Raw genomic sequence first — 14,265 nt, forward strand, 5'->3', positions numbered from 1 at the left:
CAAACTGTCCGCTTCCTTGTGCCTGCTACCTGGGGAAGGGGTGGCAACCCGTGCTGGCTCTGCAAGGAGCTGGATGTGTCCATTCAGAGCGTAGAGAAAGAAAAGCATCGCAGCTTTGGAAATCAGCAGAAAACTTCAGTTTGCACATTACTTTACAGACAAAATTCAATTTCCAGCTCATATGTTACTAACACTGTCATCACTCCTCAGCCCTTTCCTGGATCGCAGCACAGCAGCAATAAAACTATTGGAGCAGGCAAATGAGCTCCATTGCCCCCCACACCAGGTTTGCTATTCTGCTGCAGCTCTCAGTGAAAACTCCTCTGACTGATGAGTTCCTCCTTGCTCAGCGAGGTCATGTGAAGTTGCTGAAGAAGAAGCAATTGGTAGAAGTAGTTGCTTTCAGATGCACCGATGAAAAAACTACATGTGAGGTAGCTACACAAAAACAGCTAACACATTTGCTAACCAAGCAGCATAGAGAAGTATGAGCAAATCTTGTCCTTTGGCTCTGCTGTGAATCTTAATGTCTCATGAAGGGATATGATAGGAATTCCCCCCCACAGCGCTCTGTTAAAGAGTCCTTGGCAACTTTCCATCAACATTTCAACACATTGTTTCTGTTTACAGCCTTGTATTAAAAAGCACAAGATTAAATCTGTCTTAAAATCTCTCTTTTCCATTTTGTGTAATTGCTTTTGCTGCTTCTTCAGGATTGCAAGAATTATTCCTAAAATAACATACAGCACAACTGACTGGAGAATGGCAACTTGGGCTTCAAACACGTTTTGGTGTTAAAATACAAGGGTCAGGACAGGCATACATTGTCATACTTGTAAAACTAGAATGCTAGACTAAAGCAATAGGTGGTGACAAACAGAGGATAGTGACTGAATTAGAGCTGGAAATTAGACTCAAGCCATTTCAGAGGTCTGTAGCCACTTGGCTATTTTTTTTTTTTTGCCAGTTTTTGCTTCCCTTTTGACCAGAAGCTGGTACTTCAGCTTTTCATCTGTTGACTTCTAAGCGCTTTGCCAAGATGAGCAAGCATCGTTTTCATATTTTAACAGATGAAGAAACAGGGATAAAGAGAATCGTAGTCATTGCCAGTGGACTTACAGTCGCAGGGTGTGGAAAAAAATCAGGTTACTGGTTACCAGTAATGGGCAGCTTTACCAGTGGGATGGTACCATGGACCTCAGCAGGGGGCATTATTTGACTAAAGTGAGAGAGGCCAGGGCTATTCAAACGCATCATGTCAGAAAACAGGATTCCTCCTTTCTCTTTTCAGACTCTACAACATTTTGTCCTTCAAACCAAAGAGATTCGCTATTAGAGCGCTCCCTCAGCAAGTCAGAGTGCTCCATCAGCAAGTTTGCTGATGATACCAAACTGGGAGGAGTAGCTGATACCCCAGAGGGCTGCGCTGCCATCCAGAGGGACCTGGACAGACTGGACAACTGGGCGGTGAAAAACCTCATGCAATTCAACAAGGCCAAGTGCAAGGTTCTGCACCTGGGGAGGAATAACCCCAGACACCAGGACAGGCTGGGGACTGACCTTCTGGAGAGCAGCTCTGTGGAGAAAGACCTGGGTGTCACGGTGGACGACAAGTTGACCATGAGGCAGCAGTGTGCCCTCGTGGCCAAGAAGGCCAATGGGATCCTGGGGTGCATTAAGAAGAGCGTCTCCAGCAGGTCGAGGGAGGTGATCCTGCCCCTCTACTCAGCCCTGGTGAGGCCACATCTGGAGTATTGTGTCCAGTTCTGGGTTCCACAGTACAAGAGGGCTGTGGAGCTGCTGGAGAGAGTCCAGCGCAGGGCTACAAGGATGATCAGGGGCCTGGAACATCTGCCCTATGAGGAAAGATTGAGAGAGCTGGGCCTGTTCATCCTGGAGAAGAGAAGGCTGAGAGGGGACCTGATCAGTGTCTATAAGTACCTCAAGGAGGTGAGGAGGATGGTGCTGGCCTCTTTTCAGTGGTGGCCACCGACACAACTAGAGGAAACAGCTGGAAACTGAAGCATTAAAAATTCCACAGGAACTTAAGGAAAATTTTCCTAACAGTGAGGGTGACAGAGCCCTGGAACAGGCTGCCCAGAGAGGTTGCGGAGTCTCCTTCTCTGGAGATCTTCAAAACCCACTTGGATGCAGTCCTGTGCCACGTGCATGTGCAGGGGGGTTGGACTAGATGACTTCTAGAGGTCCCTTCCAACCTTAAGCATTCTATGATTCCATACTATGATTCTATTAGCAATCTGTCCTTTTATAACTAAACAGGGATGTAGCCCAGGAAGTTCAGCCACATAGCACTAAAATATGCTGAAAGGGAGCTCAGATGTGAACTAGAACATCCTTGATGGTACCTACAATAATGGCTAAGAACACAGAAGAGCTGCAGTATGTTTAAAAATGAGCTGGAAGTGAGTATGGGAAGTCTGGAAGATGTGCAAGCACAGTATTATTTCATGCTTGTCTGATTTTGTGCCATTTCCCTCTGCATCCGCTACTGGTCTGTATCAGAGACAGGAGAGCACATCTCGTCTGACCCAGTAGTTCACTTTTAATGGCTTTTTGCCAGGTGTTGCATTCTGGGAAAGAAACGAATCAAGACTTGTCACTGGGTGCCTACGGCAAATAAACGGCTTGGCTCATGGTGAGATGGGAAATGTCTATGCAGTAGGTGTTCACAGGATTTTGGTAACACTAATCAACATCTTATATCGACTACTTTCCTTTCCTTTCATGATTACACACTCTACTTTCCCTTATAATGTTCCTATAAAACGTGTAGTGATTTCTAACGTAGAAGGAATTTCTAAATTAGAGAAACTGAGTGAGTGCAAGAGATTGCAAAGATATGCTTTAAGGAATTAAAGCACCCGGTATTGTGGACTTGGCTCTCTCCCACTTACTGAGTGTTACGTTTACAGGTGAGTGTGGCTGACGAGTGCAAGATTACAGACTTTTTGACAGTGGTTTGTGTCAAAACAGTCCATCATTAATACATGGAAGTGCAGCAGCTGTGCCAGAGATATTTTGAAAGCAGATGGACCATAGATCACTCTGAAACTTTTAATTCATGTCTGCTACTCCATTTATACACATACTTGCTGACCCCAGCATCAAATGACACTGCATGTGCATATGAGTACTGATGCCATTAGCAAGTCTACAACAACAGCTAGAAAAACAGACCTCTGGAGAGGCACTACCTCCTGCTAGTACCTTTCTGTTGGTGCAGACTTTGGGGTAGAAGAGGAGAGGAGAGGTATTTTTCTCCCTAACTGTTGATTCACCCTGTGCTGTATGCTGCTTAACGCACAGTCTTCTTTACATTTTTTCCTCATCTATTTCAATTAAAATGCATCTACATTCACCTGAGGCACAGAAAAGAAGTATCAACAAATATTAAACACCCACTGATATGGAACAGTGACTTACTATAAACACTCTCTCTCACTACCTATAAATTATGTACAAGAGGGATGTGGAGCTGCTGGAGAGAGTCCAGCACAGAGCTACAAGGATGATCAGGGGCCTGGAACATCTGCCGTATGAGGAGAGGCTGAGGGAGCTGGGCCTGTTCAGCCTGGAGAAGAGAAGGCTGAGAGGGGACCTGATCAGTGTCTATAAGCATCTCAAGGGAGGGAGTGAAGAGGATGGTGCTGGCCTCTTTTCAGTGGCGGCCACCAACAGAACTAGAGGTAATGGCCACAAACTGAAGTTTGTGGAACCAAAAGTTCCACATGAACTTAAGGAAAAAAATTTTAACAGTGAGGGTGACAGAGCCCTGGAACAGGCTGCCCAGAGAGGTTGTGGAGTCTCCTTCTCTGGAGATCTTCAAAACCCGCTTGGACGCAGTCCTGTGCCACGAGCTTTAGGTGACCCTGCGTGTGCAGAGGGGTTGGACTTAGATGATCCCTAGAGGTCCCTTACAGCCTTCAGGATTCTATGATTCTATGATAGTGCTGGGGTTATCATTACCTCCCTGCCTGCCTTCCAACTCCCTCTCTACCTATCCATCGGAATAGTCATTCCCACCACCATATTCCACCTGATCTCCATACCCGCTGGTACTTCCTACAGGCACAGTAAAGGGTACCAAGCTGGCAAAGGCATATATCAAGGTGTGCCTGGATTGCCACAGGCTTTTCAGTCACTTCTATGTTTCTTACATGATGAAGTTTCACTAACTGAATTGAGACAGGCGCTATTGTTTCTGTTCCCTGACTGAACGACTGAGTCCTTTTAAAATATTCATAGCATAACTCATTTTGTCATAATAAAAGTCATATTTTCTCATGAAAAAGGAGGAAATTCCCTGAATCTCAAAATGTAGCAAAAAAGAAACAAACCCCTAATTGTGAGTGTTATTTACTGCAGTAAATAAAAGGCATGGATGAAGCTGCAGAATAACTGAGTGTTTATATTTTCAATTATAAACCATCTGGGAATAATCTCTTAGTCAGATTGCTGAAGTTGTTAAACCTTCAATTCTTTCTTTGTAAAATATTCTTACTGTATAAGACAATAATAGTGGTTGTTCCATTTTTGCTATGTTATGTTCTACTATATATAATTAATTTTTAATTTAAATTACTTTGGTATAAAAAGATAAACATTAAGCATTTGCTAACACCTAAAAAAACTAAAAAAAAGTCTTAAATATGCAAAATGTCACCAGAGTGTGTACAGTGTATTAACATACTTGCAAATTCATTTGCATGTTATAAATATTTATTATCTTAGAAGTTAATTTGTATTTTTTCATAGTGTATATATATTCTGTGTTTGTGTCAGAGCGCATTAGGAGAACTCCTGTTAGGTCAAGAAGGTTAATGACATAGCATTTTCATCGTCAAGGGTTGTTTGTAAAGATTAATTCCTCTTCACAATAAACCTCAGAGTAGGTCCTTAACATCTTTGTGCTCTCCCATTGAGAGCAGCTTCTAAATTCCCAAGCAGAGGGCTACACGCACATACACACATTATTTTTGGTTTGGTAAACTGCAGTGTAGTAGTAAGAACGGGAAAAGGAGGCAATGGGCACCTGGTGCTGTTTCAGCTGCAGATGACCCATCTGCAGAAAATTTCTGACAGTTTTAATATGCACAGATATGTCTTCCATGCAGTGCAGGTGCACCTAAATGTTTTTTTATGTGTAGGTTTTTCTGTAAAATGGATATTCTCGAAGGACGAAAAATGAATAAACTAATAGTGTTTTAGAAGGTATTATGTATCTAATAGAGAAAACTAGAGAGCACTGCTTGCCCCCTCATTAATCATCAGCTGATCTGTCTATAGCAATATATAAACAAGATTTTGAGTAACGCATGATCTTATGATAAATTTAATCTAAACTGTTGATATTGCTAAGAAACAATGTTGTCGGTGCAATCTCATAGTGTATATAGGCCAAGCTAATGTTTATATATGTTTACATAAAAAATGTCTTTGTACTTTAGGATCAAAATTACGCTTGTCGTTTAGTTAAGCTCTGCTTGATGGACAAACTCAGACTGATCATTAACTTCTACATTTTGTCTGAATCAAACTGCACCTACGAGGACACTTTTGTAGACAAAATGCGGAGAAAAGAATCTAATTAAATGAAATCCAACAGAGGTGGCAGATTTGGGTTTTATGTTTTATTTTCATTTTTGAATAGTGAAAATAGGTAGAACGGAGACTGCAGATTTCTACTTGCCATCTTCTCGAAACCTGACCACTGAAAGAAATAAATTTTGAATAAAATAAGGCTTAAATCTGATTTGCTTGTGACTAGGGAATAGGTCTTATTCATAATACTTATGAACTCACTATTCTCATGCTGTGCCTCTTCCTTTCTGAGGTTTTCCCTTGTGCTATACCTTTTGTGTGTTTTTCCTCATCCTTAGTAATTCTGCCTGTGCCCCTGTTCCTGTGACCCTCTGAGTTCACATTGCACATCAATACCTTGCTGAAAGCAACAAAACATTCCAGGTTACAGCTGGCCATTAAAGACAACTCCTTCTTCCTTGATTCCAGCTGTGCTGACTTTCCACTGGGGATCTGCAGCTGGTGCAGGGGCACATGGCATCCATCCTTAGAAATACTCAAATCTTGACTGGACAAAACGCCAAGCCACCTGCTCTAACTTTGAGCTTAGCACAGTTTGAACCATTTAGAAATCTGTGCATTTTCCTAGGGTATCCTAGAACTAGAAGATGTGACAGAAGAACCTAAACAAGAGCAATGTTCTTCTGGATAAACAAGTGAGATTACGTGGCCATCACCAAATCTAGAATAAACTGCCCTCTAACTATTTCCTCTGCCTTCTTTCTCGAATAATTACTATGGCATATCTCAGAAATGTGACTGTCAAAACCAGCTGCATTTCCTTTAGAATCTGTCAGTCCTTTGGAAACTCAGCAGTGCTATCATTAAATCCAGCAAGCCTCCCCCTGAATACAAACCATCATGGTTTTCAAGCAAAAAGCCTTATACACCTGTTGTTTTTTTTCCCCACATCTGAAGCGGATGCTGCTTTGTGGACGTGCCCAGGCAGTGGAGGAGTTCACAGGGAAAGGGAAGGGAACACCTAGGAATGGAGGCAGGAGATTCCTCTGTGGTGAGTGAGTCGTCAGCATCACAGAAGATATAATAGAAGCCCATACTTCTCAGAGGCTTTCATAAGTTTTGATCCCAAGATTAGCTTGGTATTCCTCTGGATTGTATTATGTCTTTTCATCTTCTGGAAAGCACTTATTGATGACACACTTTCAAGGAAACAAAGGTATACATATTCATAGTCATATTCTTCTTTATTTAACTAATATACATTGGAAGAATATTTTTGCTTATACTATGAAAAATATAATGGAAAGCCTTTTCTGATTATGGACATAAAGCGGGCTATCCTGCCATGTACTTACAAAAATCACAATATTTAAAAATTATGCTGGAATCCCATTCTATAAAATTTTAATTCTGTTATCACTCATGTACCCTATTTTTATCATTAAAAATAATTTCTGTAGAAGAAATCCAGTATTTGAAGAGAAAAAAACCCTACTTCCTTAAAGATCAAAGTTTATGGTGGAAATGAGTTTTGGGTGTCACAGGTCCTATAGCTTTTCCATCCCAAAGTGTTTCCATGTAAAAATAATTTTCTGTCTGCTTTGTATCTCTAAAGGATCTCAAGTCAGGAGGATAAACATTAATTCTACCATGACAGTGTTTGCATGGACTTCTGTCATAAATAAATTGCAGTTACTTCTTTGTTATTCCAGGGGATTAAGTAGCAAATGTTCAGATGGAATTTCATGGCATTCATTTAACTTCGTAGTTTAAAGACTTGTCATAATTCAATATGCTACTGGTCTCTTGAGCTCAGGAGAAAAACAACACCGGAATGTTAAGTCATTCATGAAGTTAATATATTTTGCTAATGCTTTATGCAAATTCTCTCTTGCTGTGGAAATTACTTATATCACCTGAGTACCTTGATTACCAGTGAGTGGTTTAGTACAGGCATGATTAGGTGCACAGCAGGTTCAAAATGCTAACGTGGTGGTTGGGAGGGATTTTGACTCATTTGGTCTGTTGACAAACTGACAGCTAAATACTTTATTCCTTGATGAATGCATAGCTCAACAAAGTCCTACAAAAGTGTACTGGAAAAGGGGGAGTGCCTGCACAAGCAGCTCCTGGCTGGTATAGCAGCAGCCTGTGCTCAGATGAAACAGAGTTGACCATAATGTGTCCACTTCTGGAGAAACACCATCAGATTAGCTTGAAGTTGGTGGGGCTAAATCCCTAACTCACGTAAAGCCTGGAAACCTGTTTGCCCCTAGTAGTGGTAAAGTGAATTATGCCAGTAAAAGTGTGTGCACTGGTTTTTCACTGACCAGATGGGCACAGTCTTCAGGGATGACCTGCTGTGGACAATTGATTGTCCAGTTATAATATAGAAAATACTGAAAACTGTTGATATACATATATAAATAATCACTGATGTATATTTATTAGGCAGGAAAAAACCTGCAAATCTGTAGAGCAGAGCTAGAGAGTGGTTGTTTTTAGAACTAGAATATTACTGTGCCAGCTCATTATCAAGGAAGCAAAAGGCAGTGTTATGATGCTCGCTTTTGATTTCTCCTGGGCCTGTGCAAAATTAGGCCAATTTAGAAGTTTGCAAGCTGATTTTCTCTTGGATACCTAGAGAAAGCAAAATTTATGCCTCTTCATTTATTTGCTTGTTCAACAAAAAATTTTTAGATGTATTGATATCGTTCAAACACATTTGATAGTCAAGTTAGCAGTCTCAAAGATGTTTAGGGTGATAAATATTAACATAAGAGGTACTTGAAGAAGAGAATCCTTCTTCCTTCATCCTTCCTCATCCTGCAATAAAGAATTTCAGAAAGTACAGGTGAGAGAGAGCCACCATACATAAAATAAAGCAGAGAAAATCTTTGATCAGAATTTGTGCCTTATTAGAGAATTTAACTAGAAGATGGATTTCTGCAAAAATACAACTTCCTTATTTCTGCTGCCCACATATCTATTTTATTTCATAAATCACTGATTTTATAAATGCAATGAGATGTACAGTTTAAAGGACAAGGTAGTGACTTATCTGTATGAGGCAGATAATTTTAAAAAAAAAACACAAGTAACGATAACAGACAACCAGGGGCAGAAATAATTCGTTATTAATTAGGGATACTAAATAGAATTGGATAAAATGAAATCCATTCAACTGTAATCTTATGAGATAAAGCTCAACCAATTGCTATTTTTTATTGATTTGATTTTTTCCTTTATTCCTTAGAGGCCTGCCTTAGAAAGTAGAGATTCAAAAAGAATGGTAAGTTTGCTCTTCTTGAGGTCCATTCATCTCTATTCGACTGTGAATCAGTAGTTGGATATGCATCTTATAGTTGAAAATATCTTTAATGCACTGTAAAATGCCACAGCATATTAATATCTCTTTAACCAAAGGAGTTATATCTATTTGCAAATCTTCTGATTTACAAAAGTATTTTTTTCAGTTATATTAGGAAATGTCTTTTTATGCATTATTACAGAAGATTAGAGATAAAGTATGATTTTACAGTGAAAACACACTTTTACTGATGGATATTGTAGTTTGAAAGAGTCCATTCTGCCAGATATAGCGCCTTTCCTCTCTTCCCTCCCCTTCATAAACACAGCTATAAAAGTGTACGGTCCCAACACATTCACTCACTTTTCAACTTCCCAGTAGTTCTTCCCTTGCCCTTGGTTCTCAAGGTCAGTTATGTTTTGTGGACACTTTTCGTAAGCACATTGAACAGTAAGGATCATGGGCTGCACTACAAAGACCAGCTTCCCGCTGCATGATCCAAGCTGGAGATACTGCTGTCCCTGTTGCCACTGGTCACAGCATGGCAACACTGGAAGTAAGAGATATGTCTTGTTCCTCTGTGATGTGACACAGTTAAACTACAACAGGCACACGGGGTTAAGTTAACACACCATTTCAGAGCTCAGGACTCTGAAAACAGTAGGCAAAAAACACCTACTGAGTTGACTTTGGCAAAGTACCATCCCCTGTGGAGGCTTAGCTTATTATAATGCTCTATCTGGTTCTATTAAAGTCGTCAGAAGCACAGTAGGTTGTTGGTAGCTCAGATGTAACTTCCTCTAAGCCTCTCAACAGAGAAGATAAAATATGTCTTATTGCATTTTACTTAAAGTGGACAGAAAATGAGGCAAGGCTGTGTGATCCAGAGCTCAATCTTTGCAATGAAGGAGCAGCACCTAAGTTACAAGCAGAGGCTCCAGAAATTTTACTGTATGTTTAGTGTAGACTTGAGAGCACACTGGAGCTGCTCTTCATTTATCTTCTGTAATCTTTCAGTTCAGTCTTCAAGGTGAACAGCCAAACTCGACGGTGTTGTGTTAGTAGCTGGTTATTTCCAGGAAAAAAAAAATGGCACCACAGACTAAAATCAAGCCTCAGGAAACATCAGTGGAGCCGTAACCAAAAGAACCGGAGACTCTGTCTCTTTGACCATGCACTATCCTTGCATCATGTATATGTGTCATAAGACAGGCTGTGAGAGGTTATAAACCACAGGTTTTTTTTTTTATTTGTCATGGGAGAATGAATGTCTTTATGGAGGAAAAAGCAGCTCCAGAATTTGTGGCTGTTTTGACCCGAAGGAAGTTCTAGTCCCAAGCACCTAGAAGCCTGGCTGGGTGGTGGCACTCCAAATCAGCTGGCAGGCTGCCTGCATGCTGTGGCCAGCAGCTCATGGTGTGGCATTTCCCAGCTTGCCACATGCTCTGGGACAGGACAATGTGGCCCAAAGAGGCAGTGTGGCTGCTCCAGGAGACCTGACCAGGTAGTAAGCAAAGCCTTGGTCCTAGGCTCAGAATGGGGTGATAAATGGCAACCAGAGAAATCAGAGAGGGAAAGAGGTGGAGGACAAGCAGCAGGAAAGGAAATATTTCAGCTGATGATGATTTGAGAGGATTGGATTTTATTTTAAAGAGACAGGAGGTTAAGAAAGCCACATAAGCCAGAGAGAAAAGAGGGAAAATAAAAAAGGGGCAACATAGGCATGGTTGATAGGTCTTGCAACAGCAGTGGACAAAGGAGTACGGTTGGTGGGGGAGATGAAGAAGTGAGGATGAGAATATCTCATCCAAGGTTGGCAGTGCAGAGTGAAATGAGCAAGCTGGACACAACATTATTTGCTTCCTCGTAACAGCTAATGAAACAAAACAAGTGGAGCAGACACTCATACAAGCTTCGTACTTCTCTGAAGCTAAACACAGGAGACATTGGAGGAGATAACACCTCTACACGGAGCTTCACCCTCCTCAATGTAGAGAGGGCTACTTTTTAAAAAATGCACATCACAAATAGTGTTTTCATAAAAGTATGACTTCTGACATCGCTTTTCTTCAGTGCTTATGGGGCAGTGGCATCCAAGCCAGATGTGGTTCTCATTACGTATTAGCTCTACTCCAGCTTTGTCTTTCTTGAAACTAAGGAAAGAGGATGATTATTTGCACTGCTCTATTTGTTCTTCAGATGGATGTTCTTCAGATGGATATATTTCATGTTATTTTAACAGTTGATTCCTGCATTGATCACATTTGACCTTTCTTCTGCTGTATGAACATTTTTAGTCTCTAGAATTTTACACATCTCTGAAAAATATAGCTGTGTACCATAATCAACCATAAAATCAAGGCAGGGATTCCAGGATCAAATTCTTCGCCAGTTTCCTTCCACTGAATTAGTTCTGATGATAGTAAATATGGTGCTTATAAACAGGAGGCTGCCAGGATAGCGCTTCCACAAATCTGCTCTCAGTTTTTGAGAAGCCTCCTCAAAAGCTGCCTCCTGAAAACATTGAAACAGAAAAAAGACAGGAAGTCTGTGAAATGAAACTTAATGGATAAGCTCATGCTAGGAATCTTAATTAAAAATATACTATTTTTAAGATTTTTATATCTTCTTTAACTAAAAGATACTATTCTCCCATTTACACAGTTTTAGCATCATCTCTCCTGTGGCCATGCCAACCGCCGAAACCATGGAACACAGAGAGCAACAAGCTGGATATTATATAGAGCTCATTATATCTGTAATAATGCTTTAGATTTTTTCAGTCCTGTCTGTGTTTTGCCCTGTGTGTGTATAGGTGTAAGTGGGTGTATATCAAAGGCGCATATTACAGACCTGAGAAGCTGAAAGCTAGTCAGGCCTCTCTGTAACTAAGAGGATGAATACAGGGGTTATTTGTTTGAAAATGATTGTGGTGTGAGTTATAGGTCTTGGAGAAAACACTGCTGCTCACTGATAAGGTTTGCTTTGAGGAAAAAAGTGGGAGAAAGAAACAAGCAGCTTTTGCTTTATGTTTCAATCCATCTTTTTTTAGCTCTGCAATAAAATAACATGAGAAACCACCTGAAATCCCCATATTCACAATTGTCTTTTGAGAGAGCTGTGACTAGCGAATAATGATTGATGAAAATATTTTTGCTACAATTAATCATGTTGAACAGCAATATAGAGAGTATCTATCTAAGTTGCAAGTGTCCTAGGCATTCAGACTGGCATTTTTGCCTATATTTTTACAATCATAAACTGGTATGGACATACTTTACCCCTGCTCTTCTTGTATCCTCCCTAGTGGCAATTTACTGCTCAGCACAGCCACAGCAATGGGGCTCAGATCCAGGCCATCTGACATTGGAATTCTGCAGTTCTCTGTCCATAAATCCGTAAATTTGTATTTGTGTACCAGTTTTCTGTCTTCTCCCTGGCTTTACACATTCCCAGAAGAGTTAACAAAGGAGAGAATAGAAAAACCCTGCAGGCTCAAGAGGCAGCATTTGTTGCTTTGCTGATTGTGACTTCACTCACATAGTCACGCATCCCTGAGAATTTGGTACATATAATCTTTTATTTCTTAGGCAATGTTATTTTGGAAACCTGCACTGGATTTCAGTTTAGGAAAACTTATATAAAATTAAGCTAGGACTTTTGCCTGTAAAAGACACAGTGGGTGCAGTAGAAAAATGTGAAAGTGTTGGATGATATCTTATGTTAATTCTGTCCTTTAAATGTGGTTTCCCTAGGTGCTGTACCTGTGGGGGCTAGGTTGTTGTCTTTCTAATTATTTTAATGCTTATAAGCTCTCATAGTGTCTGTGAGGGTCACATAGTGAATCTTTAATATCAAAATATGTACTATTCGGTGATTTCTTCCTTGTCTTTTGATAGCTTTTGTCACTTGAATATATAGTGCGTGGTGACCCATAAAGTAGCACTTATTTTCAGTATATCAGCCAGAGCACCTGATACTCCTCTGGGGGAATCCTTTTGGCCTGCTGTGCAGGAAGATTTCTAAGCAGTCATTGGGCTAAATATGCAAACCACACTCCTCTGGAGTCCAGCTCTTTTGTAGATTAAAATCCTCACTCAGTGCTAGTAGTTGCACCTTACCATCTTCTTAAAGATATGCTTCAAAGATAGCTGGAATTGTGGACCACAGTGCTACTCCACATTTTCATTTAGAGGCATCCGATGTGTCTCAACATTGCCTGGGCTTAAAAAGACCAAGCAATGCTAAGAGAGCTGCTCTTATGAGTCACACACACTCAACAGGATAGATGGGCAATAGGAGTCTACTTTCAGTCAATGTGTTTAAAAAAATCAAGAAAAAATCAAACACTGGCTGTGATGACAGCATTTGCTCTAAAGTTAACTTCTAAATTGCTCTGGCCAAGTAGTCAAGCCAACAGATGAGGCAAGATGACATATCAAAACTGATAAAGATGTGAAAAGTGCTGGTCAGACATGAAAGTCATGTGGATATGGGGTATCACTTCCTTGCACTGAAAATAAATCTGACTAATGGACTATCTTTCTTTGTAGTCACTTTGAGATCTGAGGAGCCAGGTCTCTTTCTTCATGTGCTGGGAGTTGCAGACATCATGGAAGGGTCAGGATTGAGAGCCAGTGAAGGAAAAGAAATTGAAAAGCAAGTTCATATGCACTTCCAAAGTATCTAATGGAAGAGTGGAGAGGAGACAGGGACAGACTTCAGTCAGAGATGCACAGTGATAGGACAAGGGCAGTAGACACAGATCAAAACATGAGAAACTCTGATTAGATATGATAAAATGGCTTTACCATGGGGGTGGTAACAGAGCGGAACATGGGGCCCAGAGAGGCTAAGGAGTCTCCATCCTTGAGGATATTCAGAACACACCTGAACAGCTAAATCTAACTGGCCATGACTTGAGCAGGATGCTGGGATAGATGATGTCCAAAGTCCCTTCCAATCTATGTGGTTTCACGGTGCTTTAGGTAACATTGACCATAAAATATGCAGCATAGTCCATACAAAGAAGCAGTTCAGAATTCCAGGTCTTAAACTAAAGTATCTTCTTCTAATAAGCACTGTTATAAGAATGGGAGAACTTCATGGAGGGAGCAGCACCAGAGCACATGGATTCTGTCAATAAAAGATATATGAAGAATGTAAAAACAATGTCAAATGAATAACTAATGTTCTGAAGTTTCTGTATTTCTAAAATTAAGGTTATATGTGAGGCTGGTTCCAGGTTATTCATTTGGAAGCATGTTGCAACGAAGGTACAACAGGTCAGACTTAATGACATACTAGAGTTTATGGTTCTTTAATGTCACACAAATACTTTTAAGTCTTAATTTCTAAGTTGCTTATGAAAAACTAGAGAGTCAGGAAGCTTC

This window comes from Tinamus guttatus, unplaced genomic scaffold (genome assembly GCF_059628265.1).
Source record: "Tinamus guttatus ecotype Peru unplaced genomic scaffold, ASM5962826v1 Tinamus_guttatus_pri_ptg000012l, whole genome shotgun sequence".
NCBI lineage: Eukaryota > Metazoa > Chordata > Aves > Tinamiformes > Tinamidae > Tinamus > Tinamus guttatus.